Genomic DNA, 20,522 nt, shown 5'->3' with positions numbered 1-20,522 from the left:
CGCTGTTTTATTTGATGCGTCATTTTGAACATTAACTTTTATTATAGATAATTATGTAACTAATTATAGCGCTAAAATGATGTAAAGCAATGCCGCTATAGTCATGTCTCCTGTTGATAGATTGTTTACCTGTCAGGCACAAGAGGCCGTTGAATATCATGCCACTCTAAGTTTTGTCCATGTTAGGTCATCGTATGTAGTTACTGCTGTTATTTTGTTGAGCTTCATGGTTTTCCTGACTATTTTCGACGGACTTGTTAAAGTTTCATTTCACACTTATTTAAAGTGGTGTGCATTACTCTATCAAAATAAATAAATAAACAAGTGTTGTGGAAATATGTTGCAACTATATTGCGTATAAAACACGGGTGTTTTAGGTACGCTTTACCTTTCGCGCTCATTTTACATTCCTTATAGTTTTGTGATTATTATAGTCGCATACTTCTACCAAGACATTTAGTCAAATTTGCGAGGTTTGCTATGAAGTACAACACTTCGTCCACACGCGCCCGCCTGGAAATAGACCTTCCCCGAAACTCGTACTCTGTATACTGACGGACGATGAGGACACGTAAATCTTTTCTAGTCGAGCAACGACGGACGCCCGCTGGTTCCACACGCCTACGCCCACACCCACGCACGGAGAAAGTTGGTCAGTTGCGTAGTTTATAGCAGCGCTATGCTAAGAGCACAAGTTTTTTGAGGACAGCCTTGGCGGGCAGAGCGTTACGAATCTAAGCGTCTAAATGGTCCTCGCACAATTTTCTGGCGTGCTAGACGCCTTGTAGTTAGGCGCTCTGCGCACATTCTTAGCAGAGTGTGTGTAGGGATTCGGAAAATTGTGCAGTATCGCCGAGAAATGAGCCATCTGCACAATGAAGCTACTTGTATACAGGGTGTTACAAAAAGGTACGGCCAAACTTTCAGGAAACATTCCTCACATACAAATAAAGAAAAGATGTTACGTGGACATGTGTCCGGAAACGCTTCATTTCCATGTTAGAGTTCATTTTAGTTTCGTCAGTATGTACTGTACTTCATCGATTCACCGCCAGTTTGCCCAATTGAAGGAAGGTAATTTTGACTTCGGTGCTTGTGTTGAAATGCGACTCATTGCTCTACATTACTAGCATCAAGCACATCATTACGTAGCATCAACAGGTTAGTGTTCATCACGAACGTGGTTTTGCAATCAGTGCAATGTTTACAAATGCGAAGTTGGCAGATGCCCATTTCATGTATGGATGAGCACGGGGCAATAGCCGTGGCGCGGTACGTTGGTATCGAGACAGATTTCCAGAACAAAGGTGTCCCGATAGACGTTCGAAACAATTGATCGGCGTCTTAGGGAGCACGGAACATTCCAGCCTATGACTCGCGACTGGGGAAGACCTAGAACGACGAGGACACCTGTAATGGACGAGGCAATTCTTCCTGCAGTTGACGATAACCCTAATGTCAGCGTCAAAGAAGTTGCTCCTGAACAAGGTAACGTTGACCACGTCATCGTATGGAGAGTGCTACGGGAGAACTAGTTGTTTCCGTACCATGTACAGCGTGTGCAGGCACTATCAGCAACTGATTGGCCTCCACGGGTACACTTCTGCAAATGGTTCATCCAACAATGTGTCAATCCTCATTTCAGTGCAAATGTTCTGTTTACTGATGAGGCTTCATTCCAACGTGATCATATTGTAAATTTTCATAATCAACATATCTGGGCTGGCGAGAATCCGCACGCAATTGTGCAGTCACGTCAACAACACAGATTTTCTGTGAACGTTTGGGCAGGTATTGTTGGTGATGTCTTGATTGGGCCCCATGTTCTTCCACCTACGCTCAATGGAGCACATTATCATGATTTCATACGGGATACTCTACCTGTGCTGCTAGAACATGTGCCTTTACAAGTACGACACAACATGTGGTTCATGCACAATGGAGCTCTTGCACATTTCAGTTCGTACGCTTCTCAACAACAGATTCGGTGACCCATGGATTGGTAGAGGCGGACCAATTCCATGGCCTCCACGCTCAGCTGACCCCAACTCTCTTGATTTTCATTTATGTGGGCATTTGAAAGCTCTTGTCTACGCAACCCCGGGACCAAATTTAGAGACTCTTCGTGCTCGTATTGTGGACGGCTGTGATACAATACGCCATTCTCCAGGGCTGCATCAGCGCATGAGGGATTCCATGCGACAGAGGGTGGATGCATGTATCCTCGCTAACAGAGGACATTTTGAATATTTCCTGTATCAAAGTGTTTGAAGTGACGCTGGTACGTTGCGTTGCTGTGTGTTTCCATTCCATGTTTAATGTGATTTGAAGAGAAGTAATAAAATGAGCTCTAACATGGAAAGTAAGCGTTTCCGGAGACATATCCACATAACATATATTTTTTCTTTGTGTGTGACAAATGTTTACTGAAAGTTTGGCCGTACCTTTTTGTAACACCCTCTATAATTAGTTTTATGATTTATCATAGTAATGTTTGCTTAATGATAAACCGCACAGTGTCTTTGTTTTGTTCAAGTCACGGAGACCTATCGAACACTGAAGGCTGTTCTTCGCACGGCACGCGATATCACAACGCCCTATTCAAGCTCTCAACTGTTCGACGCCCGTCCACCACAACTGAAGTCTGAAGCTGCGCCACGTCTCTTGCGACGGTTATGATTATACAGTGAAATAACTGAATCATAGCGACTATAATGAAAGCTGTTAATATTGTATGTAGTCTCTGTTTCATCCACGCCAGACTCAAGCTCTGTTTTACTACACAAGATTTTTAATACGCATCATATATTGTAATCTCGGTTGGTAAAATATACCCACTAGAAGTTATTGAGAAAATAATGACTAATCATTGAATTACCAATCTTATTCAACGCGCCTGCTTAGAAGTTTATTTTCAAACATACTTGTAATGAAAATGACACTGAAGCACCAATGAAACTGGTATAGGCATGTCTGTTCAAATACCGACATATGTAAAAAGCAGAATATGATGCCTCGGTCTGCAACGCCAGTATAAGACAAGTGTCTGGCGCAGTTGTTAGATCGGCTGCTGCTGCTAAAGTGGCAGATTATCAAGATTTAAGTGAGTTTAAACGTGATGGTACAGTCGGCACACGAGCGATGGGTTCAAAATGGCTCTGAACACTGTGGTACTTAACTTCTGAGGTCGTCAGTCCCCTAGAACTTAACGAACCCAAGGATATCACACACACCCATGTCCGAGGCAGGATTCGAACCTGCGACTGTAGCGGTCACGCGGTTCCAGACTGTAGCGCCTAGAACCGTTCGTCCACCCCGGCCGGCGCGAACGATGGGACATCGCATTTCCGAGGTAGCGATGAAACGGGTATTTTCCCGTACCACCATTTCACGAATATACTGTGAATATCAGGAATCGGAAAAACATCAAACCTGATACATCGCTGTGGCCAGAAATAGATCCTGGAGGAATGTAGCCAACGACGACTGAAGAGAATTGTTCAACCCGACAGAAGTGCAACCCTTCCACAAACTGCAGCAGATTTCAATGCTGGGCCACCAACAGATGTCAGCGTGCGAACCATTCTACAAAAAGACGCACTCGTGTACCCTTGATGACTGATCGACTTTCTCGCCTGGGATCGTCAACACCGACATTGGACTGTTGATGAGTGGAAACATGTTGCCTGGTCAGAATAGTCTCATTTCAAATTGTGTCGAGCGCATGGACGTGTACGGTTACGGAGAGAACCTCATGAATCCATTGTTCCTGCATGTCAGCAGGGTTTGTTCAAGCTGGCGGAGGCTTTGTAATGGCGTGGGGCTTGTGCAGTTGGAGTGATGTGTGACCCCTGATACATCCGGATACGATTTTGACAGGTGATACGTGCGTAACCAAGGGCAATTCCAGCAGGACAATGCGACACCCCTCACGTCCAAAATCGCTACAGAGTGCCTCCAGGAACACTCTTCTCAGTTTAAATACTTCCGCTAGCCACTCTCCAGAGATGAACATTATTGAGTATACCTGGGATGCCTTGCAACATGCTGTTCAGAAGAGATCTGCACCATCTCGTACTCTTACGGATTCATGGTGTCAGTTCCCTCCAGCGCTACTCAGACATTAGCCGAGTCCATGCCACGTGGTGCTGGGGCACTTCTGAGTGCTCACCGGGTCCCTATACGAAATTAGGCATATGTGCCAGTTTCTTTGTCTCTTCAGTGTAGGTCGTAACATCAATTAACCAACTATTTAGGAAGCGGAGTTTCACTTAGAAGTACGTTACAGAACCTCACGAACAAGAAAGATGATTCCTGTATGCGATCCTCCTCCTTCTTCTGCGATGCTAATTACCAGCATGTACAGTGTTCAAACGTAGATTACACACTACGGTTAGATGGTTCTCCGTTATGAATTAATTAAGAAAAAACCATCAGTGAAATTATGAATTGATACAAATCTCAGTTTATTTCAACGGTAACGCCTTACGTATATCTTAAGGTGTCTGCCGCTTCAACACCCTACATCTCTCCCTAACCCACCCTCCACCCACGCACCTATGGCCCGCTCCTCCAGTCACACAAACGTGTTGCCCTTCTTTGTAAATGCTCAATACCCCCTCTGAGTGCTATTTGGAATTGGTCATACACGCTTGAGAAATATTCTGAGATGGGTCGCATATACTCGTGCAATATTCGTGGATGAGTTGCAAGGTGTTTATGTAAACAATGTCCTTTCTTATCGAGATTCAGTTTTCCCAGTATCCCACCAGTGCTTTACCTACTACATAGCTTATTTTGTCATTCCATTTCATAGTCACTGGACATTACGTTTCTACATTTTATTAACCGTACAATTGTAGATGTTTGAACATTTAAAATTGAAATCTTATCAGGATTTGCCTGAAGAATGTCCAGCTTATTTTCAGATAGGACTTCACCATCGATAACTCTTTTGTTTGCAAAACGTGTGAGATTACTAAAGATGTAGTTTGCAGGTCACTAATGAATAGTAAGTGTCCCGACACACTTCGCTGGGGCTAGCCTAGATTTACGTATTTGTGAGGCATTCGGAAATATTTCAGTTAGGTTTCTAGTTACATCTGGACGGGAAGCAGGTTCACCAACAAACAATAGCTGCTCGTTATAACCCGTACCTCTATTTGGAAGACAGAAAAAAAAGACTATTCCAAAGTAAGCGCCGGCTCTACAAGATATAGTCAAAATTTATTTATTATATAGTTCATGATCTGTTGCAGAAAATTACAGAAGGATTGCCTCTCCATGGTTTCCGTAAGAAGTATGTGTGTAATTTTTCTGGTATACAACATTTGTGATGATGTAATCTGGAGTACAAAAGTGAGTTGTGGTTGTTACTGAGCTGACAGGGAGTGAACAGCGATGGCGGCTAATGGCCTCTCTTTTCAAAAAGCGCCAAACTGGATACTGGCATTGATATTCCTACCGCTTGCGCTCATTATCTGCCATTCGCTATTTTGGATGTTGTGCTACAAATTAGATATGAAACGAAATGAAATGATCATATGGCACTGATGGCCAGGAGTCCTCACCTAGGGAAAGTTCGGCCATCCATGTCGATGATGAGGAAATGACGGTGAGGACAACACAATACCAAGTCCCTCAGCCATCAAAAGTCTCCGACCTTACCGGGTATCGAACCCGTGCCCGCTGCTTGGCTGCCAGACACTCTAACCACTCAGCTAAGGGGCAGACTAGCACTGAATTTGCAAGAATCGATAGTTTTTATCTAGAATGACGAATAGATAAAAACAAATGTTTTTCATAAATTTTTCTCGTTTGAGCCTAATCACAAGCAACTGTATGACTCAACAAGGATATCACGAACAGAGGTGTTGCGAGAGTTCACTCCCTTCTTCCACGATATCCAGGATGAGTAGGTAGTGGCGAGGAGGCTGGTGCCACGTTTCTTGACGACCAGAAATCATTCCATATAGTGAGAAAATGAAACATCTACAGCCGTCCTAATGATTTTATTTATTTTGTAGCTACGAGTTTCGGCGCTTCATCGCGCCATCTTCAGGCTGTAGTTGATGCTGGTTCCACGGAGTCGCTTAGTCAACAAAATTCCACGAGGTTGTGGATTACCTAGAAGATGGAGCTCATCTCGTCGTCCTCAAAGAAGCCAAATCGACAGATGTAAAAGTAACCTCGGCAGTCTCCCTTAGGAGTGCTGTAGATCTGTAACTATTAACGATATTCCTTTCCAAGTTTTCCTGAGAGTGACGAGTGGTGTTTTGAGCTATATAAGAGATCTTGATATTATCCTACAACTGTTGACATTTGTGTTATATTAGGCTGGAGAGCTGTATTGAAGTATATTGCTGTTTATACACTCCTGGAAATTGAAATAAGAACACCGTGAATTCATTGTCCCAGGAAGAGGAAACTTTATTGACACATTCCTGGGGTCAGATACATCACATGATCACACTGACAGAACCACAGGCACATAGACACAGGCAACAGAGCATGCACAATGTCGGCACTAGTACAGTGTATATCCACCTTTCGCAGCAATGCAGGCTGCTATTCTCCCATGGAGACGATCGTAGAGATGCTGGATGTAGTCCTGTAGATCGGCTTGCCATGCCATTTCCACCTGGCGCCTCAGTTGGACCAGCGTTCGTGCTGGACGTGCAGACCGCGTGAGACGACGCTTCATCCAGTCCCAAACATGCTCAATGGGGGACAGATCCGGAGATCTTGCTGGCCAGGATAGTTGACTTACACCTTCTAGAGCACGTTGGGTGGCACGGGATACATGCGGACGTGCATTGTCCTGTTGGAACAGCAAGTTCCCTTGCCGGTCTAGGAATGGTAGAACGATGGGTTCGATGACGGTTTGGATGTACCGTGCACTATTCAGTGTCCCCTCGACGATCACCAGAGGTGTACGGCCAGTGTAGGACATCGCTCCCCACACCATGATGCCGGGTGTTGGCCCTGTGTGCCTCAGTCGTTTGCAGTCCTGATTGTGGCGCTCAACTGCACGGCGCCAAACACGCATACGACCATCATTGGCACCAAGGCAGAAGCGACTCTCATCGCTGAAGACGACACGTCTCCATTCGTCCCTCCATTCACGCCTGTCGCGACACCACTGGAGGCGGGCTGCACGATGTTGGGGCGTGAGCGGAAGAGGGCCTAACGGTGTGCGGGACCGTAGACCAGCTTCATGGAGACGGTTGCGAATGGTCCTCGCCGATACCCCAGGAGCCACAGTGTCCCTAATTTGCTGGGAAGTGGCGGTGCGGTCCCCTACGGCACTGCGTAGGATCGTACGGTCTTGGCGTGCATCCGTGCGTCGCTGCGGTCCGGTCCCAGGTCGACGGGCACGTGCACCTTCCGCCGACCACTGGCGACAACATCGATGTACTGTGGAGACCTAACGCCCCACGTGTTGAGCAATTCGGCGGTACGTCCACCCGGCCTCCCGCATGCCCACTATACGCCCTCGCTCAAAATCCGTCAACTGCACATACGGTTCACGTCCACGCTGTCGCGGCATGCTACCAGTGTTAAAGACTGCGATGGAGCTCCGTATGCCACGGCAAACTGGCTGACACTGACGGCGGCGGTGCAAGAAATGCTGCGCAGCTAGCGCCATTCTACGGCGAACACCGCGGTTCCTGGTGTGTCCGCTGTGCCGTGCGTGTGATCATTGCTTGTACAGCCCTCTCGAAGTGTCCGGAGCAAGTATGGTGGGTCTGACACACCGGTGTCAATGTGTTCTTTTTTCCATTTCCAGGAGTGTAGATTTTCTTGTGCTTCAAAACCCTTAATTGTTGCCTTACGGATGCGATAAACAATAAATAAAGCAAACGATACAGGTACATTTTTATTCCGCTATATGGATAGCTCCATGAGGCTGTTGGCGGATGATGCTATTTTATATCGTTAAGGTGGGACCCCAAAAACCTGTAATGAGACTCAAGGACATCCGTGAAGCATGGACGCCTGGTGCAACGACTGACATTCGACCAACACCGTAAGTATAGCACACTGTACATAAACTGACGGATTGACCCTTTACTGTTCAATTACACTACTGGCCATAAACCACTTCAATCAGTAATAGCGGTAAAATGTTTAGGAGAATCCGTCCGGAGCGACCTGAATTTCAACAACCTCACACAATTTGTGTTGGAAAAGGTGTCTCTTGCATGAGGCTGAAACCTCCCCTTAGAAAAATTTATGAAATACTGTGCTGGTAAACCTCTTACGATATTTGATTTTCAAACAGCTGAGCGAAACTGAACATATTCAGACATTTCTCTCTTTACTTATTCTCATCATCACTAAACTGACACACAATATTTTTACTGCGACACAATCTGACTTTCAATAATCCCTACAAAAGAATGGCCGTGACTAACAATAACCCATACCTTTCATAAATCACTTACCTCACAAAAAACCTTCGTTACTCGAACTACTGCAATACAGCGAGCGCCAATACTGGCAGCTAAATAAAATATTCTAACTACTGAAGGCACTGACTGCTGAAAGGTATAGTTAGCAAAAGAAAGATTTTGTAACAGAACAAACAATGTATTTACCTTAATACTGTTCAAAGGTCATTGATATCCACTATTATAAATTTACTCTTTATGATGGACAGAAATCCAGATCGTCTGCTCTCAAAAGTCTGCCATCTCTCTTCCCACATCCACCAATGCTGGCGGCTCACCTCCAACTGCGCAACACTACGTGCTGTTCACGTCTATCCGCCCAACACTACAATAGCGAATATTCCAACAATGCAAACCAGCCACGGACTGCACACAGCACGGCCAGAGATTTTCATTCAGAGCGCCTTGTGGCATTACCAACATAAAAACCTAAACAGCCTACTTACAAGGTCATTGTATATATGTAAACCACAGGCGGAAGAACTGGCTTCAAAACTACTTGTCCGATCGATTCTGGAATGCTGTTTGCCCGCCTGGAGCCATTAAACGCAATTATTATGTGGTATACGTCGGATTCTGTAAGATACATTGTAAATCAGAAAGAATTTGAGACTCAACTGTTTCTTCTTATGTGACAATAAATGAGCTTTAATGAGAACTTTATGACCAACACATAATTTCTTTGCAATTGCTTTACCGTGTAGTTTTCTCCTTTTGTCTGCTGCAGAATTTATATTTTGAATAGCCAAATCAATTATGTCTTTGTGTCGAAGTTTACGTGTATTCGGAAAAGGTACAAGCTCTCTGATTCTGATCGGTGGTTCTTCATTCTCCAGTACAAGAATAGGTGGTTAAGCAGTGGAGTCATGACGCATTTCATTCGGCATGTATTGAAAAAAGTGTAAATATCTGTCTCAATACTGACGCTGTCTGTGAGAATAAAGTCTGCAAAGCTTATTGATTTCTTTCATAATCCGTTCAGACGGGATCCAATGGGGTGAGTACAATGAAATTGCATTGGAAGGCAGCGTGGAGAGTAAAAATCGTAGAGGGCAACCAAGAGATGAATACACTAAACAGATTCAGAAGGATGTAGGTTGCAGTAAGTACTGGGAGATGAAGAAGCTTGCACAGGATAGAGTAGCATAGAGAGCTGCATCAAACCAGTCTCAGGACTGAAGACCACAACAACAACAACACAATGAAATAAAAACAGGTTTGATTTTATGATTCCGAAGCTTGTGTGACCAAACAGTAGATCTGAATTGCGGTGCGTTGTCTGAAATGACTTTACTAACGTGTCCAATTTCATGTAAGAAATTTTTAACAAAGGCGTTGGATACAGACCGTCCAGTAGCTTTACGTAATGGTGTGAAGTACACAAATTTTGAAATAAGTTTAACAGCGGCTAGAACGTACGAAAATTCATTAGATGTTCTGACAAGGATCTCAAGACATCAACAGCCGCAAATTCTTTTAATTAGAAGGAATGATAAGAAATAATGGAGCACGATGTGAGATGGTAGCTGGTTTAACTTTGGGACAAAGTTTACAAATTGGCAAGGCTCTTCAAATTCTACTTTCCATAGTGTTAAAATAACAAGTCGTCCGAAGAATATCATAAAATTTTCTTGGACCAAAATGTGCGTAGCTGAAATGAATGCACCAGATGAGCTTATTAAGAAAATCGTCTGGAATTCAAAGTATCCATAGCCTGACATCAACAGTTGTAGTGGGACATAAAATTGAAGAGTCACCCATCCACCAGTGTCAGCTCAGTTTGCAGGTGAATATAAGTTTAATTTAGTGTTTTGTTTATGTATTTTGTAATATTTGCAATGGTTGTGAATTATTTAAAGTTTTGTATTTATTTTTATGTTTCATGTACGGAGAGGGCGGCGCAACGAAACGAGACAGCATCTTCACTGCCGGGACCAGAGTGAAAATTGCTGGCCACTATACGTCGCGGGTCGACAGCCAAACAGCAACAGAAGATCCTGAAACCGAGTTGTTGCGTCGTGCTTCTAAAACCTGAAAAAATATGAATTTGCAATTTTTCTACAACAATGACGTCATAGAAAGTTTAATCATGTTGTAAATGTTCAGTCCTATCTTATCAAGGCTCAGGTTCACGTCTATATGTAGTACTTAGGAAGAGAATAAACTAGTGTATACTACAAAAGTTTAAATACGTGTTCCAAGAATTTATTTATGAAGAATTATGTTAAGGAAGAAGTATTACTAATTTATTTGACAAGATTATTAATTTTTGACTACGTTCATCGCGAGTTTGAGTCTTGAAAGTTTATTCAATGTGGTTTTAATATTTATTAAAGCAGATAACTTTCATTAATATAATTTCTGAGAAGAAACAAACGACATCTAAATTGAAAAAAGTTTGCGCAAACCAATTGGACTGAGTGACGTAATTCTGCGCATACGACTCAAATGCTGATGTTTTAATTATATTTTCGCTCAAGAACCATTCAGAGACCACTTTAAAAAGAGTTTAATTTTGAAGTGTTTTGTAACTGACGTTGGTGACCAAGTCTGCACATGGTCATATGTCAAAAGAAAATCATTTATACAAAACTTACGTCGTTACACTACCCAGTGCAGCATTTGAAGAGTATGTTGTTTCTAACCATATAATAATGTCGAATCTTTGTGTGTCTTTTCATGTCATTTGCTTCTGATGTCTTTCCAAGTCGGATTTTTATCTTGTTCATGAACAGGTCCTTTACAGATGTGGTGGTGAAGTTTTCAAAAGCGACTTTCTGAATGTAAAGAATACTGAAATTTTTCTCAAGGTTGCTTTCTGTGTTACTTTTCTCAAGCCCAGCCGGTACGCGTGACAGTGCGTCCGCAACAATGTTCTCCTCGCCGGGAAAGTAGACTATTGTGAAGTGGAATTGTTGCAGAAACAATGCCCAACGTTTTAACCTGTCATGATTTAATTTTGAAGACATAAGAAATTGTAATGCACGATGATCACTGTATACTTTTACGTGCTTACCATAAAGAAAGAAATGGAATTTGTTAAATGCCCAAACGATAGCTAAAGCTTCTAATTCAGTAACGGAATAATTTTTTTCAGATTTTGTTAGCACTCAGCTAGCAAAAGTATTGGTTCTCTGAACAGTAGTGTCATTTTCTGTGGCTTCTTGAAATAAATGGGCACCAAGACCGACTTTATAAGAATCTGTGCTAAGGCAGAAATCTTGTGACAGATCTGGATGAGCTAGTATTGGCGCGTTAAGTAGCGATTCTTTCAAAGAATTGAATTCCAACTGTGCTTGTTCGTCCCAGTTCCAAATAGTATTTTTTCCAGAGAGAATAAAGTTTTGGTGTAACTAAAATTTGCATATTCAGAAAACGACGGTAAAACTTTACTAGACCTAGAAAACTGCGGACTTGTTTTTTTGTGAATGGAACTGGAATGGCTCTGATTGCTTCCACCTTTTCAGGATCCGTCTGAATGCCTTCAGAAGAAAAAATGTGTCCCAAAAACGTCACCTTGGTCCTACCGAACTCAGACTTTTCCATGTTAACTGTAATTCCAGATTCTGTAAAAATACGTAACACGCTGTTGAGGATGTGATTATGTTGTTCCAATGAGGCTTCTGCTATCAGAATATCGTCCACATATAAGGTGATGTGACGTTTTAAGAGCTCAGGTAATATGGAATTTAGCCCACGAATGAATGCTGCCAAAGAAATGTTCAAACCAAAAGAAGGTTCCGAAATTGATACCAAACGCCGAAACAAAGAAAAGCTGTGTATTTTCTACATTCTGGATGAAGTTGGATCTGATAAAAGCTGAATCTGAGATCAATAGAAGACAACAGTTTTACGCCATTAAAATTTTGAAGTAGTTCTTCCAACGTTTGCGCCTGTCTGTTTCAGGAATGATGATAGTATTGATTTGTCTCGAATCTAAGACAAGCCTGATCGATCCATTTTTCTTCTCAACAACATGTAATGGGTTGTTGCATGAGCTTACTGCAGGCTCAGTAATGCCCTCGTCAAGCATAGATTCTATTTCTGTTCTAACACGGTCCCTATAATGTGCCGGAATTACGTATGTTCTAATACAAAATTTAGTATGTTCACGAACACGAAATTGGTATTTAAATTCCATGATTGTTCCTGTTTTGTGAGTAAAAACTGTGGAATGTGCTTGTAAAATCTCAAAAAGGTCCTACCTATCAGTGTCATTACAATTATCAATTTTTTGAATTTTATTCTGAATTAACTCATTAGTTTCAAATATGCCGTCGATATCATCTCTGTCAGTACTTGCAGAGTGATTGTTAGTGTCTAGTTCCGTAGAAAATTCCGAACTGTTGTCTAACAGAAGGTAAAGCCGATTAATTTCCTCGTCATGGTTTGAGAGCTAATCTTCAAATTTCAGAGCTATTGACTTACCTTCTTTCTCTAAACTTATTTCAGCATCGTGAAAGTTTAAGATTGCTTTGTATTCATTCAAAAAGTCTACTCCCAGTATAATTTCCGTTGAATATAATGGAACAATAAGAAAGTACATAGAGAAGCTGTGGCTTTGACAAAAGAATTCTAAGTTGGTTTGTTGACGTACATCTACACTTTTTCCAATAACTGCACCTTGAAATTTAACCTTGCGTAACGGAAGCGTGAGGCAATCGTTCGATTTGTTGCATTTGCTAAAAGCTGTTTCACTAATTACTGAAATGGGACTGCCTGAGTCAAGTACAGCCGTAAATTTTACATAATTTACAGTAATGTGAATCACAGGATATGCAATGTTGTTATGTTTTACGTCGTGTTCCTGGAGTAAGATGTCCCTAATGTCTTTCATTTTTACGTAATTACTAGCTACGGCAGCTGAGTCGTCAGTTTCATGCGTAAGTTTTGTGGCTGCCAGCGGTATGAGTCATTGCCTATTGTGTCTTTGTTGGCGCGCGTCGTTATTGGGATTTGGAGACCTAACTTCTACAAATTCACCTTGTCGACAGGGCCCTGCTATGATTGAATCCCGCCAGTTCTGATGACATTCAGGTCTGTCCTTATGTCAGTGGTTTCCCTCCATAGTTTCTTTTTGGCAGTTATGTGGTGGAGGATTTCTCCCGGAATCGTAACTGCGCGGTTGACCGTTGCGTCTGAAGTTATTCTGCCTCCCTTGATATTATTTTGTTTCCGATATTATCTGGTTCTCTGATTGTTTCTGTGATAGTCACTACCTCGGAGAGGTGATGTTTCCCTGTAATTATTACTACTCTGCCAACGGTTGTCATTTGGGTGGTGTCTGTTTTGGTCACGATTTGCATTGTAAGAATAGCCTTCGTGTCCAGTTGTTATTTCTTTCATCGCGGAATCGTGACGGATGTGACCTGTAATTGTTGTGTTCCTGTTTTCGCGTCCCGTGATTGTCAGTATCAATTTCCAAAACTTGTAACAGTCCCTGAAAAGCTTTAATGTCGTCTTTGCAACTTCCTGCCAAAATAACATATCGTAAATATTTAGGCAATTTGATTAAGCAAATGAGGATGAGTTCTGAGGGGCTGTATGGATTTGACAGATACTGATTCTTATGTAACATGTCTTAAAAATATTTCAAAAGACTGGAAAATTCAGATTGTTCGAAATGTTTCATTATTATGATGCTATGTTTTACTCGGTCTTGTGTAGCTTGAGACCAATATGCTGAGAGGAAGGCATGATAAAATTCTCCTTCACTGTGACAATCGTGAATGACCGATTGCATTCTTACAGCTGGTTCATTCTCTAAATAGCCACACATAAATTCTAATCTGTGCTCTAATGACCAGTTGGGAGGAAAACAATGAGGGAATTTATGGAGCCACGCTTGTGGATGAATGTCGTTGCCAGAATTCTTAAATGTTTTGAATTTACGTGTAGTAATGAACAGCTTATAGTCAAAGTCACCGTGTCGGCGAGTCGCATATCGTTCATTGTTACGTCGTGTTGGCGGTTCCATCTCAAAATACGGTTCACCTTGCTAATTTCTTTCACAATTTCCGAAATTCCGGTGTTATTATTTTGTGGCTTTTCCGTATTTCTAAGTCCCTCTTCTCGTGTTGGAGCGCGAGTGTCCTCTGAAATATGTAATTCTTGTATTACTTGTACCAACTGATCTTGTACTTCCCGGATTTCTCTTTTTTGTTGCATACGAATTTGATTTTGATTTTGTTTAAATTTCTTAATTTTTTCATACTCTTCTGTGTCAATGAAGGCTACGGGTCTTGGGTCATTCAGATCATCTACCTTTGTAGATAAGTTAGTGAACTGATCCGAAAGTTTGGCTACTTTCTCCGATAATGAACTGATTTCCACAATGTGTTTTTCTGAACCACGTTGCAGAGTGTCCATTTGTGTCGAACACGTATCTACTGTGTCCTTTAAGTTTTCCAGAGTTTTTGCAAGTTACTTAACCGAATCGGTAGATGCAACTGAGTCAGTTTTAGCTTCCAAGGCGTCGTGATTTTCATGAATAATAATTTGCAATTCTTTTATGGCTGCTTCGTGATTCTGTAATGCATTTTGATGCCGCGAAAAAGTAGGTTGAAAATGCTAACAAATTTGTGTTTTTACGTCATTACAGACTTTTAGACATTTAGATTCGATTTTGAGTAACTCAGCAGTTAAACCTTCACTTGTTTGTTCAAGCATGGTGTTTGTTTCTGGTGTTGTTCCATTGTGTCTAACTTTTGAAGCTTTTGTCCCATTTGTTACATTAATTGTAATAACAATGCACTGGTGTCTGAAACATGTTCCTCAGTGATATTCGGCAGTGCATTTGAACCGGCGGTATTCGCATTTTGAAAAGCAGAAAATGTGTCATGACTTCATTGAGACACGGGTAATGACGCCAAACTTGAATCTACAGTATTTGCAAGATTGTGTCCTGTCATTTCGGAATCCTGAGGCGAGCTGTTGCCTACCGAACGATCGATAATGCATCCCTGTGCACTAATTGTTTCACTGTCTACACCATTATTTGCCGGCTGGTCCATTTCCCTATGCACAATTACCAAATTACAATGTTAATTCATTACACTGTGGCGCTAACACACTTTCATCTTCAATGTCATTTCTCAGTTTACTTTGGAGCCTAATGTTACGTTTTTCACACGCCAGAATTATCACCTATATCACACGCCATAATTATCACGTATTTCACACGATAACATGAAAAGCACAATTTGAAGAGAAAAAAAAGTAAGAAAACACATTAACGTAGCACTGAAAATAATATCTAGTTAATTCCAGCGCAGCTGCGAAATACTTCATGCAAATCCACATGCATGCCCGAACTGCTTTACTGTACAACAATGAAAAACTACAACTACTAAGGAAATTCTCTCTACAATTATGCTCTAGCAGTAAACAATAGCTACACTAATTACACAAACTACAAGGAAAAATTAGAAGCTTCCAGTGACGTATACGCGGCTTTTAGTAGACATATGAAACCTCACCTTAGAAAAAAATACTGAATTACTGTGCTGGTAAACCCCTTACGTTATTTGCTTTTGAAACAGCTGAGCAAAATTGAACGTACTCAGATATTTCTCCCTTTACTTATTCTGATCATCACTAAACTGACACACAATATTTTTAGCTCAACGCAATCTGATTTTCAATAATCCCTACAAAAGAATGACCGTGACTAACAATAACCTATACCTTTCATGAATCACTTACCTCACAAAAATCTTCGTTACTCGAACTACTGCAATACACCGATCGCCAAAACTGTCAGCTACTTTAAAAGATCATAACTACTGAAGGTACTAACTACAGATAGGCATAGTTAGCAAATGAAAGATTTTGATAGAGAACAAACGATGTATTCAACTTAATTGGTGTGGGTGGAGGTTATACTTAACAGCCGAATTAAGTTAATAATTGGCTCCTTCTACCGACCCCCAGACTCCGATGATACAGTTGCGGAACAGTTCAGAGAAAGTTTGAGTCTCGTAACAAATAAATACCCCACTCATACGGTTATAGTTGGTGGGGACTTCAACCTACCCTCGGTATGTTGGCAAAAATACTTGTTCAAAACCGGTGGTAGGCACAAAACGTCTTCCGAGATTGTCCTAAATGCATTCTCCGAAAATTATTTAGAGCAGTTAGTCCACGAACCCACGCGAATTGTAAATGGTTGCGAAAACACACTTGACCTCTTGGCCACAAACAATCCAGAGCTGATAGAGAGCATCATGACTGATACAGGGATTAGTGATCACAAGGTCATTGTAGCTAGGCTCAATACCATTTCTTCCAAATCCATCAGAAACAAACGCAAAATAATTTTATTTAAAAAAGCGGATAAAGTACCACTAGAAGCCTTCCTAAAAGACAATTTCCATTCCTTCCGAACTGACTATGCGAATGTAGACGAGATGTGGCTCAAATTCAAAGATATAGTAGCAACAGCAATTGAGATATTCATACCCCATAAATTGGTAAGAGATGGAACGGATCCCCCGTGGTACACAAAAAAGGTCCGAACGCTGTTGCAGAGGCAACGGAAAAAGCATGCGAAGTTCAGAAGAACGCGAAATCCTGAAGATGGGCTAAAATTTACAGACGCGCGAAATTTGGCACGTATTTCGATGCGAGATGCCTTTAATAGGTTCCACAACGAAACATTGTCTCGAAATTTGGTAGAAAATCCGAAGAAATTCTGGTCGTATGTAAAGTACACAAGCGGCAAGACGCAGTCAATACCTTCGCTGCGCAGTGCCGATGGTACTGTTATCGACGACTGCGCCGCTAAAGCGGAGTTATTGAACGCAGTTTTCCGAAATTCCTTCACCAGGGAAGACGAATGGAATATTCCAGAATTTGAAACACGAACATCTGCTAGCATGAGTTTCTTAGAAGTAGATACCTTAGGGGTTGCGAAGCAACTCAAATCGCTTGATACGGGCAAGTCTTCAGGTCCAGATTGTATACCGATTAGGTTCCTTTCAGATTACGCTGATACTATAGCTCCCTACTTGGCACTCATATACAACCGCTCGCTCACCGATAGATCTGTACCTACAGATTGGAAAATTGCGCAGGTCGCACCAGTGTTCAAGAAGGGTAGTAGGAGTAATCCATTTAACTACAGACCTATATCATTGACGTCGGTTTGCAGTAGGGTTTTGGAGCATATACTGTATTCAAACATTATGAATCACCTCGAAGGGAACGATCTATTGACACGTAATCAGCATGGCTTCAGAAAACATCGCTCTTGTGCAACGCAGCTAGCTCTTTATTCGCACGAAGTAATGGCCGCTATCGACAGGGGATCTCAAGTTGATTCCGTATTTCTAGATTTCAGGAAAGCTTTTGACACCGTTCCTCACAAGCGACTTCTAATCAAGCTGCGGAGCTATGGGGTATCGTCTCAGTTGTGCGACTGGATTCGTGATTTCCTGTCAGGAAGGTCGCAGTTCGTAGTAATAGACGGCAAATCATCGAGTAAAACTGAAGTGATATCAGGTGTTCCCCAGGGAAGCGTCCTGGGACCTCTACTGTTCCTGATCTATATAAATGACCTGGGTGACAATCTGAGCAGTTCTCTTAGACTGTTCGCAGATGATGCTGTAATTTACCGTCTAGTAAGGTCATCCGAAGACCAGTATCAGCTGCAAAGCGATTTAGAAAAGATTGCTGTATGGTGTGTCAGGTGGCAGTTGACGCTAAATAACGAAAAGTGTGAGATGATCCACATGAGTTCCAAAAGAAATCCGTTGGAATTCGATTACTCGATAAATAGTACAATTCTCAAGGCTGTCAATTCAACTAAGTACCTGGGTGTTAAAATTACAAACAACTTCAGTTGGAAGGACCACATAGATAATATTGTCGGGAAGGCGAGCCAAAGGTTGCGTTTCATTGGCAGGACACTTAGAAGATGCAACAAGTCCACTAAAGAGACAGCTTACACTACACTCGTTCGTCCTCTGTTAGAATATTGCTGCGCGGTGTGGGATCCTTACCAGGTGGGATTGACGGAGGACATCGAGAGGGTGCAAAGAAGGGCAGCTCGTTTTGTATTATCGCGTTATAGGGGAGAGAGTGTGGCAGATATGATACACGAGTTGGGATGGAAGTCATTACAGCATAGACGTTTTTCGTCGCGGCGAGACCTTTTTACGAAATTTCAGTCACCAACTTTCTCTTCCGAATGCGAAAATATTTTGTTGAGCCCAACCTACATAGGTAGGAATGATCATCAAAATAAAATAAGAGAAATCAGAGCTCGAACAGAAAGGTTTAGGTGTTCGTTTTTCCCGCTCGCTGTTCGGGAGTGGAATAGTAGAGAGATAGTATGATTGTGGTTCGATGAACCCTCTGCCAAGCACTTAAATGTGAATTGCAGAGTAGTGATGTAGATGTAGATGTAGATGTAGAATAATGTTCAAAAGTCATCATATATATGATATCCACTGTTACAAATTTACTCTTTCTGATGGACACACGTCTAGATCGTCCGCTCTCAAAACTCTGCCATCTCTCTTCCCACATCCGCCACTGCTGGCGGCTCATCTCCAACTGCGCATCGCTACGTGCTGTTCACATCCAACTGCCCAACACTACAATAGCGAATATTCCAGCAATGCCAACCAGCCACAGGCTGCACACAGCACAGCCAGTGATTTTCATATAGAGCGCTTCGTGGCGTTACCAACATAAAAACCTAAACAGCCTACTTACAAGGTCACTGTATATATGTAAACCACAAGCGGAAGAACTGGCTTCCAAAACTACTCGTCCGATCGACTCTGGAATGCTGTTTGCCCGCCTGGAGCCATTAAATGCAGGATTGGCATAGCAGACATAAAAGATCCAATGAAGAATTGCTCTTTTCGTCGTTGATCTGTTCAGTAAGCTTGAGAGCCTTATTCGTCCCCTGCAGCAGACTATGCAGGTTTTTGCGTCAGGATGTGGTTTACTGTTAATGCTGCGAGAGTACACTTCGTAGAAGATTTAACGAATATGTTATTTCCTGGCACATACATCTCACGAAAAGACCGCCACAGGGGAATCAGAGAAATTTTGTTTCGTGTGGGGGCTTGATAACACTCGCTCTAATATCGCAAATAAGGTAAGCGGAAGAAACGTGCTGCATGTAGCGGCAATAAGCTGAAAATTGGAATAACCGATGTAATACGACATTCTATCGTCCCTGTCAGCTGGTCAAAAGTCAGTGCCAGCAAATAAAGACATACGTACACCTACAAAAATCTACGGTGTCAGCACATTCAGTAGGATTTATGGCGTTACACAGTGGGATTGAATCTTGTTAATTATGTTTCTGTGGAGCCACGGAATATAGAGGCATTTGGTAACTGGTACAGGTGACGACGTTTCCGGATTTGACAATAATCGTGGCCTGGTGATGTCCGTCATTTTCGATTTATGGCTACAACACCAAAAGATTAAGGTACGGTAAAATTTAATATAGCTGCGCAATTGTTAAACGTTTCTTGAATCACAGCGAGAGTGCCAAGTTGGCTACTCAAGATATTGTACACTGATAAAAAAATAATGTACTTCGCGAAAATCGTTATTTACATAAGCGATACTTAATTAACCTCGCCGAACATTTGTTATTACAAAACTTTGTTTAGAGGGCATAACTTTGTGCTTGTTATCGTCATTCGTTATATCGAATGTTGTGCTAGAAATTAGCTTTGAAACAAAATGAAATGATCATATGACCTAATGTCCTCTGAGTTGGAAGCCATTTCACTTGACACCAGGTTGGGGACCTCCGCGTCTATGATGATGACAACACAATACCCAGTCTCCGAGAGGTGAAAAATCTCCGAACGAACCAGGAATCGAACCCAGGCCCGCTGCATGGCAGTCAGACACGTTGTCCACTCAACTGGCAAGGAAGGCTAGCTCTGAACTTACATGAAGCGATCAGTTTTTGTGTGCTGTCTAGAACGACGAATAGATGGAAACAAATACTTTCATATTATTCCTCCTGTCTGAGTTGAATCATAAGCAGATAAGACGATACAAAATATTTAAAAATCTATCTGAACAATACCATTG

This window comes from Schistocerca gregaria, chromosome 6 (assembly GCF_023897955.1).
Source record: "Schistocerca gregaria isolate iqSchGreg1 chromosome 6, iqSchGreg1.2, whole genome shotgun sequence".
In the NCBI taxonomy this organism is placed as follows: Eukaryota; Metazoa; Arthropoda; class Insecta; order Orthoptera; family Acrididae; genus Schistocerca; species Schistocerca gregaria.
Note: the sequence above shows the minus strand (reverse complement) of the source record.